We start from the raw sequence: 13,911 nt of genomic DNA, 5'->3' as shown, positions 1-13,911 counted from the left end.
AATAACCTTGATATATTTTCTGGTCTTATTATTTCATTGCAAATACACTAATGCATTAAATAACATATTACATTTTTCATAATTCTTGGATATGTTACTAATTTCGACAATTATTTTTCATAATTTAAATCATCCTTATCGCCTTCTCTTACTAACATAATTACTTTGATATATTTCCTGGGCTGATCATTTTATTATAAACACACAATCGATTAACGCACATTTAATCTTTGTTCACAATCCTGGATATGTTACTAATTTCGACAATAATTTTTATTATTAAAACACACACATTATGCCTTTCCCTCCTACTTATATAATATATTTGATATATTGTCTGGGCTTATTATATCATTACAAACACACCAATCAAGTAACTCACATTTTATCATTTTTCATAATTCTTGGATATGTTACTAATTTTGACAATAATTTTCATAACTTTAACCCACTATGTCGCTTCCCCTTACTTAAATAATAACTTTGATATATTGCCTGGGTGGGATTTCATTACCAACAAATCAATCAATTCTGGGTATTCTCATAGTATATATGTTTCACCTATCTTATCTAATCCCGGGTGACGCCGCATATTCTGCTAATATATATCATTCACCTATCTCATTCGATCCCGGGCGACGCTGGGTATTTTGCTACTATATGTTTTCCACCTATCTCATTCAATACTGAGCGACGCTTTCTGATAGTACTGATTTCATATCCACCACCCCACTTTTGAAAATATACATTACATAAAGTAATGTTTGAATCGTAAACTGTTTCAGCCATTTCCGGAACCGACTTTATATTCCAAACCCACTGCTAAAAATATGCATGAAATAATGTAATGTCTAAATAGTAAACTGTTTCAGCCATTTCTGGAACTGACTTATAATCCCCAACCCACTGTTGAAAATATACATGAAATAAAGTAATGTATAAATCGTAAACTTTTTCAGCCATTTCCGGGACGGACTTTTTATCTTCCATCCTACTGTTAAAAATATACATTAAATAAAGTAATGTCCAAAACGTAAATGCTTGCAGCCATTTCCGGAACCGACTTCATATTTCCCACCCCAATGTTAAAAATATACATTAAATAAAGTAATGTGTAATGCGTAAACGGTTTCACCCGTTTTCTGGACTGATTTAATATCCCCCACCCCACTGTTAAAAATATACATGAAATAAAGTAATGTTTAAATCTTAAACGGTTTGAGTAATTTCGAGACTGACTTCATATCCCGTAACCCATTGCTTAAAATATACTTGAAATAAAGTAATGTTTTAATCATAAACTGTTTCAGAAGCTTTTCGAAAGTAATACATAAAAGCATTAACACGGTTAGAGATTAGGCAACGATTGCTTCAACATGAATTTCTGAGTGTAGTATCAGTTTCAACATTCCAGTGACTTAAATCCCTCCTTTTTTGGTCTTGGTTAATGGAGGAGACATCCTTCATTACTGATACAATTTTTATTTTTGTTATTGACCAGAATGGTTTCCTCCTAAATTTATAACCGACCTCATGTCCAATTCTGCCAGTATGGGGGAGGAAAGCAAACAGAAAAAAAATAATCAGAATCAACATTTTCAAGGGCATTTTATAATCAATCAGAAGTGATATTTCCAGGATATTTTGTAATTAAATCAGAAATAACTTTTTCCAGTTACTTTTTTAATATTAAAACTTTGTTACATTAAACATAGTACCTATTCACAATGCTTCCCCATGGGACAGATTTAGACACCGTGGTCGTTTTTTAACGTGGAGAAAAAATTGTCTTAGTCGTAAAGGATTTCTCTTCCACTAAGAGAGAAGAAATTGAAATGTAACACCTGAAGAACAGATACTACACTTTGATCTTAGCCAAAAGGCCAAGAAAGACAAATCATTTTTATTAGCTTTGCCTCACAGCGACACCATTTTTTTTTAAAATTTCAATTTCCTTTTCAAGGGTGACAAATTCCACTTTCCTTTTTTAGGGATGCACAGCATGATAACGGACGGAGCGATAAGCGTAATAATATAATGATGAGAGTTTAAAGTTAAAAACTGAAATAATTAGGATAACGTAATTAAGAAATCTAATGTGTAAAATGGATGTGTGTATTTGTGTATGTTCACGAAAGGCTTAGGTGGGGGTTCTTGCGTCCATTAGATTCCGCGAGAAGTTTTCCCATACTTCCCAGATCGTAATATCTTTTTGCAAGCGGACATTGTCAATCGTTTTTTTGATCGAGTTAAACAGAATTCCCACCGTGGCGTCGTCTCAGGTGTTTGGTTCTTTCATATAAAGCGAAACTGTTCGAAAAAGTGGGAAGCCTGGCCTTCGGGCCGGGATTTCTGTCAATGTAGGAGAAACCCTTCATACTGAGACAATTACTATGTTTTGAAGGGAGCTTGTTTTCCCCCACATTAAAAACGACCTTGTGTCGAATTTGATTTCGTGGGGAAGCAAAAAATACCCAAAGCATTTAAATCATCATAGGTTCGATTGATTATGCTTCAACACACGTAACTACTGTTCGCGCGATGGCGATATCGGCTAACGCATCACGGTTTTTTTTAACCTTTTTTCCCGCCTTCACGTTATGGGTTCGAGCCTACCTGCTTATTACCCCCTTTTTTCACCTCACCTTCTTTTCCTCCTTCGCGTTATGGGTTCCAGCCTACGAGGGACGTGCAATAAGTAATGCCCCTGACCTACTTCCCAAAGCAGTAGAGCAACGAAACTTGGCACAGTTATTAGTCTTTCTCTAGATAGGAACCATCCAGAATTATGCATTTCTCCCATCGTTTGATGCAGCTCTGGAGACCGTTTTTGTAGAACACCCCACGTTGGTCCCCAACCACGACGTGACTTCAGAAATCAAGGCTGCATCATCTGGGAAACGCTTTCCTTTCAAAAGCAACTTCATTGTTGGGAAGAGGTGAACGTTAGAGGTGAACGTCAGAGGGAGCAAGGTCAGGCTCTCCTGAGGATGGGGAAGGATTTCATAACCACACGCCTGTGCTTCTGATCTGGCGACATGCGAGTTGTGGACCAGAGCTTTGTCCTGCAGAAGGAGGGTACCTTTGCTGATCTTGCCCCCGCCTCTTGATTTTGATAGTGTTGCAATATTTTGGACATATAATGGGGTACGATCCCACACAGTCAGACGATTCTATTTATAAACGATGCTGCTAGGAACTGACGAATCGAATTAATTCACGTTCTGCTACCAACCAATATTAAAGCCGACAGAGGTATATTTCTTGGATACGATAAAAACAGTCCAGCCAATTTAATATTTTTTCCAGAAAAAAATAAAATAAAGAGAATCCAATGTGTAAAATTCACAGACACGTTTAATTTTACAGACGAAATCCCGTCATATGAAGAAGATGAAATTATATTCCCTCAGACAATTAAAACAAACGAAGACAATAAAAATGACGGAGACAAGATTGTCCATGATGATGATGATAAAGTCGAAAGATATCCCAAAAGAAATAGAAGGCGACCCTATGTTTTTGTGGTCGACAATATAAAAGATTATCAAATCGACTATTGCTATTCAATGGAAAATGCGCCAAAAAGCTTTAACGAAGCAATTAATTCAGAACATTGTGATGAATGGAAAATTGTCATGAAAAAAGAAATAGATGCCTTAACCGAAAATGATACCTATACGGTAGTGCCTCTCCCAAAAGATAAACATGTTATTTCTACAAGATGGGTCGTTACAAAAAAGACTACAGCATCAGGCGTAGAACAGTACAAAGCTAGATTTGTTGTAAAGGAGTGCTCTCAGATTTACGGTATAGAATATTTTTCTATGTTTTCACCGACCACAAACCTAACAACAATCAGAATTTTACTGCAAATCGCATCACAATATGACCTAAACATCTATCAAATGGACGCAAAAAATGCTTATTTTAATGTCCCAATAGACTGTGATATTTATATTACCCCTCCAGAGGTACTTATAATGAAAAATAAAAATAGCGTGTGGCGACTTAACAAGTCATTATATGGTTTAAAGCAGAGTGCTCAGTGTTGAAATACAGTATTTCATGATTATATTATTAAACAACAATTTAGACAATGCGCTGTAGACCCCTGTTTATATACCCAACACAAAGACGATAAACTACTGATTTTGGTTTTGTGGGTCGATGATATTTTAATCGCATCAGTGACGTAATGTTGTTAAGAACAAATTAAGTAAAAGATTCAAAATGACCGATCTTGGCAAAATATCCTGGTTTCTGGGGGTAGAATTTACTCTAAGCAAAGGACTTGTTACGATGACTCAATCGAGATACATCGACAAAATAGTAGAGTACAAGAAACGCTCTACACCGGTCGAAAATGATATTAATAAAAATATACACACAGAATCTGAAATAATAAATGACAAAGAATACCGCGAAATTATAGGAAGTCTTATATATTTAATGACTGCAACCAGGCCCGACATATGCTATACAGTAACAAAACTGTCACAAAAATTATCACGACCGACAATGAAGGATTTAAACAGAGCAAAACAAGTCTTTCGTTATTTAAAAGGAACTTAAGAACAGAAGTTAGTATTTAGAAAATCAAAAAGTCCCCTAAAATCATAAAAATTTTCGGATTCAGACTGGGAAAACGACGAAGATCGCAAGAGTATATCTGGATATTGTTTTAGACTCTCAGAAAATGGGCCTATTATTTCATGGAAATCTAAAAAGCAACAGATTGTATCTCTCTCTAGGTGTGAAGCAGAATTTATCGCGATCACAAACACGACCCAGGAATCACTCTACCTGAAAAATATCCTGAAGACTATTTTAGAGCCAGAATTAACTAAAAGCCCCGTAGTAATTAATTGTGATAATCAAGCCAGTATAGTCTTAGCACAGAACACGATAATGAACCAATGATCTAAGCATATAGATATAAAATACCATTTCATAAAACACGAGGTGAAAAAGGAATCCATTATTTTGAATTACATATCATCAGACCAAAATATTGCTGATGTGTTCACGAAACCCGCAACAAAAATAAAGTTACAGCGTTTTTTTTTTCTCAAAACTGGTTGGGGGATTCGACTGAATAATTTTTTTTTTCACGACTCTGTATGTATATAGATTTCTCTATATATAAAAAAGACGTTAAACTGTATCCATTTTATTTGTATTAACACTTTGACCTACTAATGCATAACTAATACTTTTGCTGAAAAAAAAACTCTTTGTAATTTTCCTTTTCGACAAAATACTTTTTGCATGCTTAAAGGTGCGCAGAAATAACAATTGACTTTTATTTTTGTTTTGTGCACATTAGTTTTCTTTCTTATTTTTCAAAAATGTCCTATCTTTTTTGCATTGTTTTCATTAACAAAAAACAAAACAAAAAAACACTCTTTAAACGGGCACATATTGCATGTCTGTTTAGTTTTATGTATATTTATTTATATGTATGCGTTTTTCTTTTTTCTTTTTTTTACAAAACTGCATAATCAAATTTAAGAAATTACTTCTTTTTTCACATACCCACCCATTTTTAAGGTTAAAATACCTTCTATTTCTTTTATTTCTCTTCTCTGTACACATATATATCTGCTTTGACATTTGAACACAATTAAAAATGGCGTCTTTTTACATGCTGAAATTCGAAGATCTAAATGATTTCTAATTTTTGTTATGTATAATTGAATATAAAAATATATATTTATTTTAGAGCAGAATGAACACAAGGGACTTCCCCATTATAGAAAATAGGGAGGATGTTGCAATATTTTGGACATATAATGGAGTACGATCCCACACAGTCGGACGATTCTATTTATAAAGATGCTGCTAGGAACTGACGAATTGAATTAATTCACGTTCTGCTACCAACCAATCAGAAAACAAAATTGCTGCATAAATATTAAACCATTTCTGTACAAATTTCACATGTTTTTTTCCGTCTCGACGCGGTAAGAATATTTTGCTCTGTGGAACTGTCTACTGCAAACAAGTCACCTCACAGGACTTGTGTGTAACAACGAAGCATCGGAAACTGTTCTGTCTACTGCAAATCAGTCACCTCTCAAGACTTGTTTAGAACAACGAACCATATGAAACTAAACATGGCTTACACTTCTAGAGATAGCTTCCCTTAATTTCCTCAAAAGTGAAGCATAATAGGCTCCTGTAATTGTTGTACCCTTTGCTAGGAAATCTGTTATCACTACTCCGTCCTGGTCCCAGAAGTCTGTGAGCATGACCTTGCCTTCTTTGGAGGTGGTGAGTCCAAGTGCTTCCACTGCATTGACTGGGCTTTGGTCTCTGGATCATAGTGATGGACCCAGGTTCTATCGTGTGGTATCAGTCTTTTGAAAAACTTTGACTCATCTTCTTGGCACATCTCCAAATTCATTCTCGAGCACTCGGCGCGTTGTCGCTTCTGGAATGGTGTGAGCAACCTGGGAATCCATTGGCAGACACCTTATGCATATGCAAATGGTCATGAATTATAGTTTCCACAGATCCTGTACTAATCTTGACATCTTGGGCTATTTGGCGAATATTAATGTGCCGATCTTCCAAAATGGCAGCCTTAACTTGACGGACAGATGCCTCATCAATGGCAGAAGGGGGGCGACCAGGTCTGGGAGCTGTTTCCATAGACTTCCGGCTATGTTTGAATTCACGATGCCAGCGTTTTACAAGGTCATATGATGGCATATTATCACCATAAGTTTCTTTCATTTCATCAAAAGTTTCCTGTGGTGTGCGTCCTTTCAAATACAAAAACCGGATCACTGCTAGACATTCAACAGGCTCCATTTCACAACTGGAAGTGGGTCAGGGGCATTACTTATTGCACGCCCTTCGTACTACCACTTTTAAAACACCTCTTTCTATATTTTTGTTTTTACCCCCTCCCCCCACCGGCTGCTTTTTATTCGCAGCCTGACTATACCACTGTAACACACCCGGGAAGCGCCGGGTACCCGCGCTAGTAAAATATAAAAATATAAATAAAATATACAATTACAAATTGTTATAAAATATGTGTAGATATGCTGGTGATACATAAGATACAAATTGCAATTATAATAACAATAATACTAATACTAATAGTAATAATAACAACATTAAACTCATATATAATATATTAATCATAAATAAAGGAAGAGAATTATGGTGTGAATATATTATGTCTTCTATAGTGTATATAAAAGATGCAAACATTTGACGTTTCCCAGTTGATATGTAAATAATACACAAAATAAGCAATATAAAGGTGAATTTAGTTTTTATGAGAGTATAATTATTGTTGCGTAATAACGAAACGTTAAAGAAGGGTAGGCAATAAATATCAATTTATATGAATATAAATATTGATAAAACCATCTAAAATGGGCGCGAGCGTTTGTTTATGTCCACGAAACGCTTTTTACATCGGACTTCTCGCGTCGATTAGATTCTGCGAGAAGTAATATCTCGCATTCGCGAACGGACATTGTCTCAATCTTTTGATCGAATTAAACAGAATTCCCACCGTGCCGCTGTCTCCAGTGTTTTTTTTTTTTTTCGTATAAATAAAGCGAAACTATAGGAATGCAACCGCCTGGCCTTCAGGCCAAGTAGTATCTGTTCTGTAATTGGTCCTTGGTCAATGTAGGGGAAACCCTTCATACTGACGCAATTACTATATATTTGGATACAGCCAAAGTGCCCCCTTTCGGGGAGAGCTGGTTATCCCCCCCATTAAAAATGAGTTTGTGCCTAATTTGCCTTCGTGAAAGGTTTAAAAGCAACGGCATTTCTTTGATTATGTTAAATTTGAACACTTTAGACTTCCGGTCGCGTCATGAAGTAGCGGAAAAACGTCAGATTTTCTTTCACTTTATTTTCCGCTTTCGCATCACGGGTTCAAGCCTGCCTATTACCACACCTCCAAACACCCGGACAACGCCGGGCACCTAGTCTAGTAATATATAAATTGACAAATTAGAACATATCCATACTTAGTTTAAAACATATATATATTTAAATATATACAAACAAATCATATGACCACATGCTAGGGTAACCAAAATACCATACAAATGACATTAAATGCAGCAAAGCCAATCAGGATCTCTCTTCATAATATTGCATGAATCCAAAGATTCTATTGTTGGCATTGGTTTCCCCGACATTTTCCAGTCAAATTTTTTTCTAGAAAGATATCGGGAATTACGAGGGGAGGGACAACCAAGTGAAAATGTATTTTGTGGAACGAACTAGATTCGAATTTGGGTCGTCAATCCGTTTCGTTTCCCCATATCACCACATCACCTCCCATTAGAATTATTAAAATCAATAAAGATATCGTATTATGAAGTACAAGAAGTCAATCTTCCAGAGTACAAGCGACGAAGACAAGAATCTATAAAAACAACGGTACATATAATCTGGTAAAACTATTTATATATATATATATATATATTTAATTATTATAGTAAAAAAATAATTATGACAGCCCCTTTAAGAAATTCATTTCTTATCGTTGAGCACTTTCAGTTGAATTAAAAGTCGGTCAATTTAGCTCTTATGCATAGATCATCGTATAACGATTAGATCACTGTCTGACTGACGTAATGAACATTTAAATTAAAATGTTTAAAATTCAACGCTATTTCACACGGTTAATGGTAGCCGAATGGATACGGTCTCCGCTAATCGAGCCAGAGATGTCTCGTGTCGTGGGGTTCGAATCGTTCGGCTGGTGTTAATCGTGACACCCTGCCCTGAAGAATCCCGAAAGGATGAAACACTAGTGATGTAGGTATTTAATTATTATTTCAATTATTATGGTAAAAAAATAATTATATATATATATATATATATATATATATATATATATATATATATATATATGTTTATATGTTTGAAAGTAAGATTCTAGGTCATTAGATTAGATTAAAAGTTATAGTTATCACTAACTGATTTAAGTTGTAGTCATATAGATTCAGGGGACTAAATTTAGGTGACTAAAAGTGTGTGACTTATTATGCCTAACATTACTCGAGGATTTCTATTATTTAAATAAAAAAAATACGACTATTATTACCTTTTTCGAGCTTTTCATTTAGGCACAGATAACATGATGTGCTTCGGGGATGTACTAGTTTCAGTTTTTCTAATAATATTCCATTTAACTATTATCGTATTATTCTCTGTGGTTATACAGAACCAGAAGTGTTAAGTAAGTGAAGTATTTCCTTTAAATCCATATTATTAAAAGAATATTTATCGTTTCTAAATATTTCTTTGAACATATTTCCTTATTATGTCTATATAGAATTTTTTCCGTTGGATTTTCTCTTGTTGCAATGGTTGTTTGATGAATTATAGACGTTGAAAATATTTTTGTAAGTTTATTTTATTACTACAGTTATATGTATTTTTATATTTAGCTTTATTGCTTGAAATCTGGTTAGTACTTCTGTTATTGTTATTTACAGTATTTCCATTTAATATTTTATTGTTGTCCATTTTCATAATTTTTATGAAGTATCACTACTTCTGTGACTTAATTTGAGTGTATTTTTATTGAATATTTTTAGGGAATGCTATAAGAGAGTAATGAAGGTTAAAAAAGTTTAAGAAGTGTTTTGCCTATTTTGATTTGAACTATTTGATTAAATGGATGTTTTATTTCTATTATTATTTAATGTTGGTTTAATACATTTTGTTTGTTATTTTATAGCCGTCATCATCTAATGCGTTGCTATAAAAAGCCTTATCTCTGCTATTGTATAAAAGGAACTTTGTATGTGTGTCTGTGTGTCATAAGAGGACAGTGTTCCTGTTAAAATATGAAGAAATTACCATAAAATATAAAATAAATATAAAAAATAAGTATATATGAATATAAATAATAATATAAAATTAATATTATAATATATCATAATATAAAATATATTATATAAAATTAAATATATATAATAATATAAAACTTTTACTATTAAAATACATTACATTACAGTTATGTGCGTGTGTTTGTGTGGGTTTGTTTGTGTATATGCTAACATGTGTTATTTTATTAGTTTTTGCGAAATTTTTATTTTTATTTAAATGACGTATTTTCAAATAAGTTTTCGTTATAATGCCTTTACTTGATATTTCATTTTCGTTTTAATACAGTTATGTTTTTTCTTTTTAGAGCGTTGAATACAACATGAAAAAAAGAGTCGTACTATTTTATTATTTCAATTCAAACTAGGCGGAAAAGCTGCTGACACAGTGTGCGATATCAACGAAGCCTTTGGCCCAGGAACCACTACTGAACGCAGACCACAATGATGGTTTAAGAAATGTCGTCGCGGCGATGGCAGTCTTGAAGGTGATGAGTGTAGTGATCAGCCATCGGATGTTGACAACGATCAATTAAGAGACTTAATCGAAGTCAATCGACGTTCGAGAACTTGCTTCTGAATTAGATATAAATTGGAAATAAAAAACTCGATAAATGAGTTCCTTACGAATTGAACGATCACCATGAGAAATACCGCTATGAAATGCCATCTTCTCTACTATTATATATAAAAAGAAGTTTGTCTGTGTGTCATAAGAGGGCACTGTTCCTGTTAAAATATGAATTAATTACAAATTCCTACATAAATAATAATATAAAATATAAAACAAATATAAAAATCGATATATAAATATAAATAATAATAAAAAAATAATATTATAATATATCATAGTATAAATATATCATATAAAATTAAATATATATTATGATATAAAACTTTTGATATCAAAATGCATTACAATACACTTAGAAAATAAAAAATATTTTTAAGCGTCTCTGGAGAGATTTAAATAGAACAGAAATGTATTTATTTTCGAGGGCTCCAGAAGGTTCCAAAATGGAGGTATTCCATTTTTTGGAAATTCTAGAAGGTTCCACCCCACATTACTATAAATAGACGCTAATAGCGTCATAACTTCAGTTATGATATCATCTCTGAGAAGGAACGCTAAGTTGGTGTGACCTTTCAACTTGTTATGACTCCGGACAATTTCCTGGAATAAAATTCGGCCGTAAAGAATTTCCTGAAACAAACTTCCTCACAAAATAAACAGAAATTTGGTAAATATTGATTTCCTGATCTTATATTCTGACCAAAGTAAAAAATATTCCGCGACAAAAACTAGTAACAAAGAACTTTAGTTACCCCCTTTACACCATTTTTGTCCGTAAATATTTCTTCCCATATGTTTATAAATTCCCTTTTCTCTCTTAACGTTTTTAGATTTTTCAATATATGTTGTGTCTACCCCTAGACATTTGTCTTGCACATAACACTGTATGTCTGTGAGTTCGTGTCTTATAGACTCCAAAACAGCTGGGCCGATCTTAATGAAATTTTACACAGAGGTACTACATGTTTCTGGCAGTGTTCTTAGATGTTTTTTTATAGGAATGTCTTCAATAAGTATCGATAATCGATAATCGAAATAATCCGATGAAAGAAAGGCGATTTTGACCAAAGTTAACAATATACACATCCTAAAATCACAAATGCGTCTCAGAAGTTTTATTACCAAAAGACCCGATATAAAAATTCAACTGCAGGTTCTTTGATATTACAGGGACACGTCCAAAATAAATATTTCTGTTTAGAACACAATTGCACCATGATACTCGATATTTTCATTTTAAAATTGAATTCAAACCATTATTCCTACACGACCAGTAAAGTTAGGCATACAAAAATCAACAGTAGGTTCTTGAATATAATAGGGGAGGGTAGTTTGAAATCGATGTTTCTGTTTAGAGCACAATTTAAGTATGATACTGGATTTTTGCATTTGAATTTAAGCCAATATTTAGGAAAATACTTTCATAAAATAAACAGTAGGTTTCAATATAGTGCAATGTATTGCGAACTAAGTCACTGCAAGAAGAATGCGCACCGAGATGGGGGTCCAATTAGAGTAGGTAATCAATCGATTTGATTGAAAAATAGGCGATTTCATCGATTTCGATGACAATAAAAATATGGGAGTGTGAAAAATTCGTTGATCATCATTCAATCCTGGGCAACGCCGGGTCACTGCTAGTGCTCATTAAAGGTTTTCTCGATAGATAAGTCGTTATAAGTTCTTTCTTCAATTGAATTTGATTACATAAATTTTGTTAATTGGAATTCATTGAATATTATTTATTAATTATATTTATTGCAGACTATTATCCTCATCTTTTCTTTGTTGTTTCACGACGTTTCGGCCAACTATTTCTCTGACCTTCGTCAGGTGGTAACAGAGACGGATAGGAACTCTGAATCTCCTGACTGCATTCACTGCCTTCCAGTTGAGAGACGTTGAATCTCTACGGTTCCAGGCGAGAATTGTCTGAAGATAGCGGTTTCAATCCTACCCAAAGCCGGCCAGAAGCTTACTTGGCCAAAACGTGGTGAGACGATAACAACTATGGAAGGCAGTAATTGCAGTGAATGCAGTCAGGAGATTCAGAGTTCCTATCCGTCGTGGTTACCACTTGACGAAAGCCAGATGAATAGTTGACCGAAAAGTCCTGAAACAACTAATAAAACATGAGGATAATTGGCCGCAATAAATAAAATTAATGCTTACGTTTGAGAGTTGATCGATGTAGATAGGTTTATCATTTTCCTAAGTATTTGGTAATATATATATATATATATATATATATATATATAGTGGGGCAAGTTATCTCAATATTCCATAAGAATCTTTCACTTAGTGATACAAGCACCAAAACTTGCACAAATGACGTTCAGAACATACATTTTAAGAAAAGAACGTTAGCCATCAGAAAATTCAAGATGGTTGCTAGTTTTCAAGATCGCTGCAGACGCAAACCTGACAAATTTCAATTTTTGAAGAGGAACTCCGATTAACACTATTTCTTTATAGTCCAAAAATGAAGTGAATGTATTCTCATAATCCAATTATGTCTTGAAAATTTCAATATGGCCATCATTTTTTAAAATGGCGGCTCATAAGATTATTGTATGTAGTGATGTTTTCAACTATAACCTTGCTTGTTTTTATGCTCTGTGCCGAGTCTGGTGAAAAGGTTCACTGCCAATTGTTTGTTACATAAGGTTTATAATGTAGTTTAATATTAAAGCTTTTGGCTTGTAATACCCTCAGAGTGATGTCAAAGCACAACCAGAACACACTGGTGACATCACTTCTGTGAAACTCAGCATGGCGTTCAGCATCGGATTGTAGTGTACAAACTGTAGTTTTAATTACTAACTGTTGTGGTGGTAAACTAACTTTAGACAGTCGTATCTATAAGTGTCCCAAATGCTATCTAATTAGCCCCTTACGCATCTCAACTAGAATTGTAGTTAATTGTAGTGTAGTTGTTAGATAGCCGCGCTTGAATCGACTGGTTGTGCCAGCACGGGAGGGCCAAGGGTAACGGGGCGCGTTACTTACACGGAAGGTGTATAGATCGCACGGGATCTAAAAGGTGTTGGATGAACGATCGGATTAGGTGTAGGGCAACAGATTCCTTGGCCTAGTTGTATCCCATACTTCAATATACTTTGATATGTTGTACAGTTGGGCGGTAAAAGGATAGCATCTCGGCCTTCAATATGTTTGCGAATAACCCATTGAGTAGCGGAGCGAAAACTGATTGGAGGAAGTGCTGCCTCTGTCAGACGAGAGGGAAGTTAAAATCTCCTCATACACAATATGAGTGTAGTTTGATGGCTATTCCATGCTAGCCACAAATATACCAGAATTTCAGACAATCAACCTATTACCAATAAAAGTAGACCCATCTCGATTAGATGATGGAGATGGCATTGAAAACACATTGAGACGAAACAGTGCAAAGTACCATAAAACATGTCGTCTAATGTTCAACAACAGCAAGCA

The 13,911-nt window shown here is 34.2% G+C and overlaps 1 pseudogene; it reads right to left on the bottom strand.

The window, feature by feature from the left end:
- Nucleotides 1–1,780: 1,780 nt before the first annotated feature.
- On the bottom strand, nt 1,781–1,896 carry LOC145240482 (U2 spliceosomal RNA; annotated as a pseudogene).
- Nucleotides 1,897–13,911: the final 12,015 nt, after the last annotated feature.

This window comes from Euprymna scolopes, chromosome 19 (genome assembly GCF_053919585.1).
Source record: "Euprymna scolopes isolate OS-2025 chromosome 19, ASM5391958v1, whole genome shotgun sequence".
Taxonomy (NCBI): Eukaryota; Metazoa; Mollusca; class Cephalopoda; order Sepiida; family Sepiolidae; genus Euprymna; species Euprymna scolopes.
The sequence above is the reverse complement of the archived record's forward strand: the minus strand, read 5'-3'. Positions and strand labels throughout refer to the sequence as shown.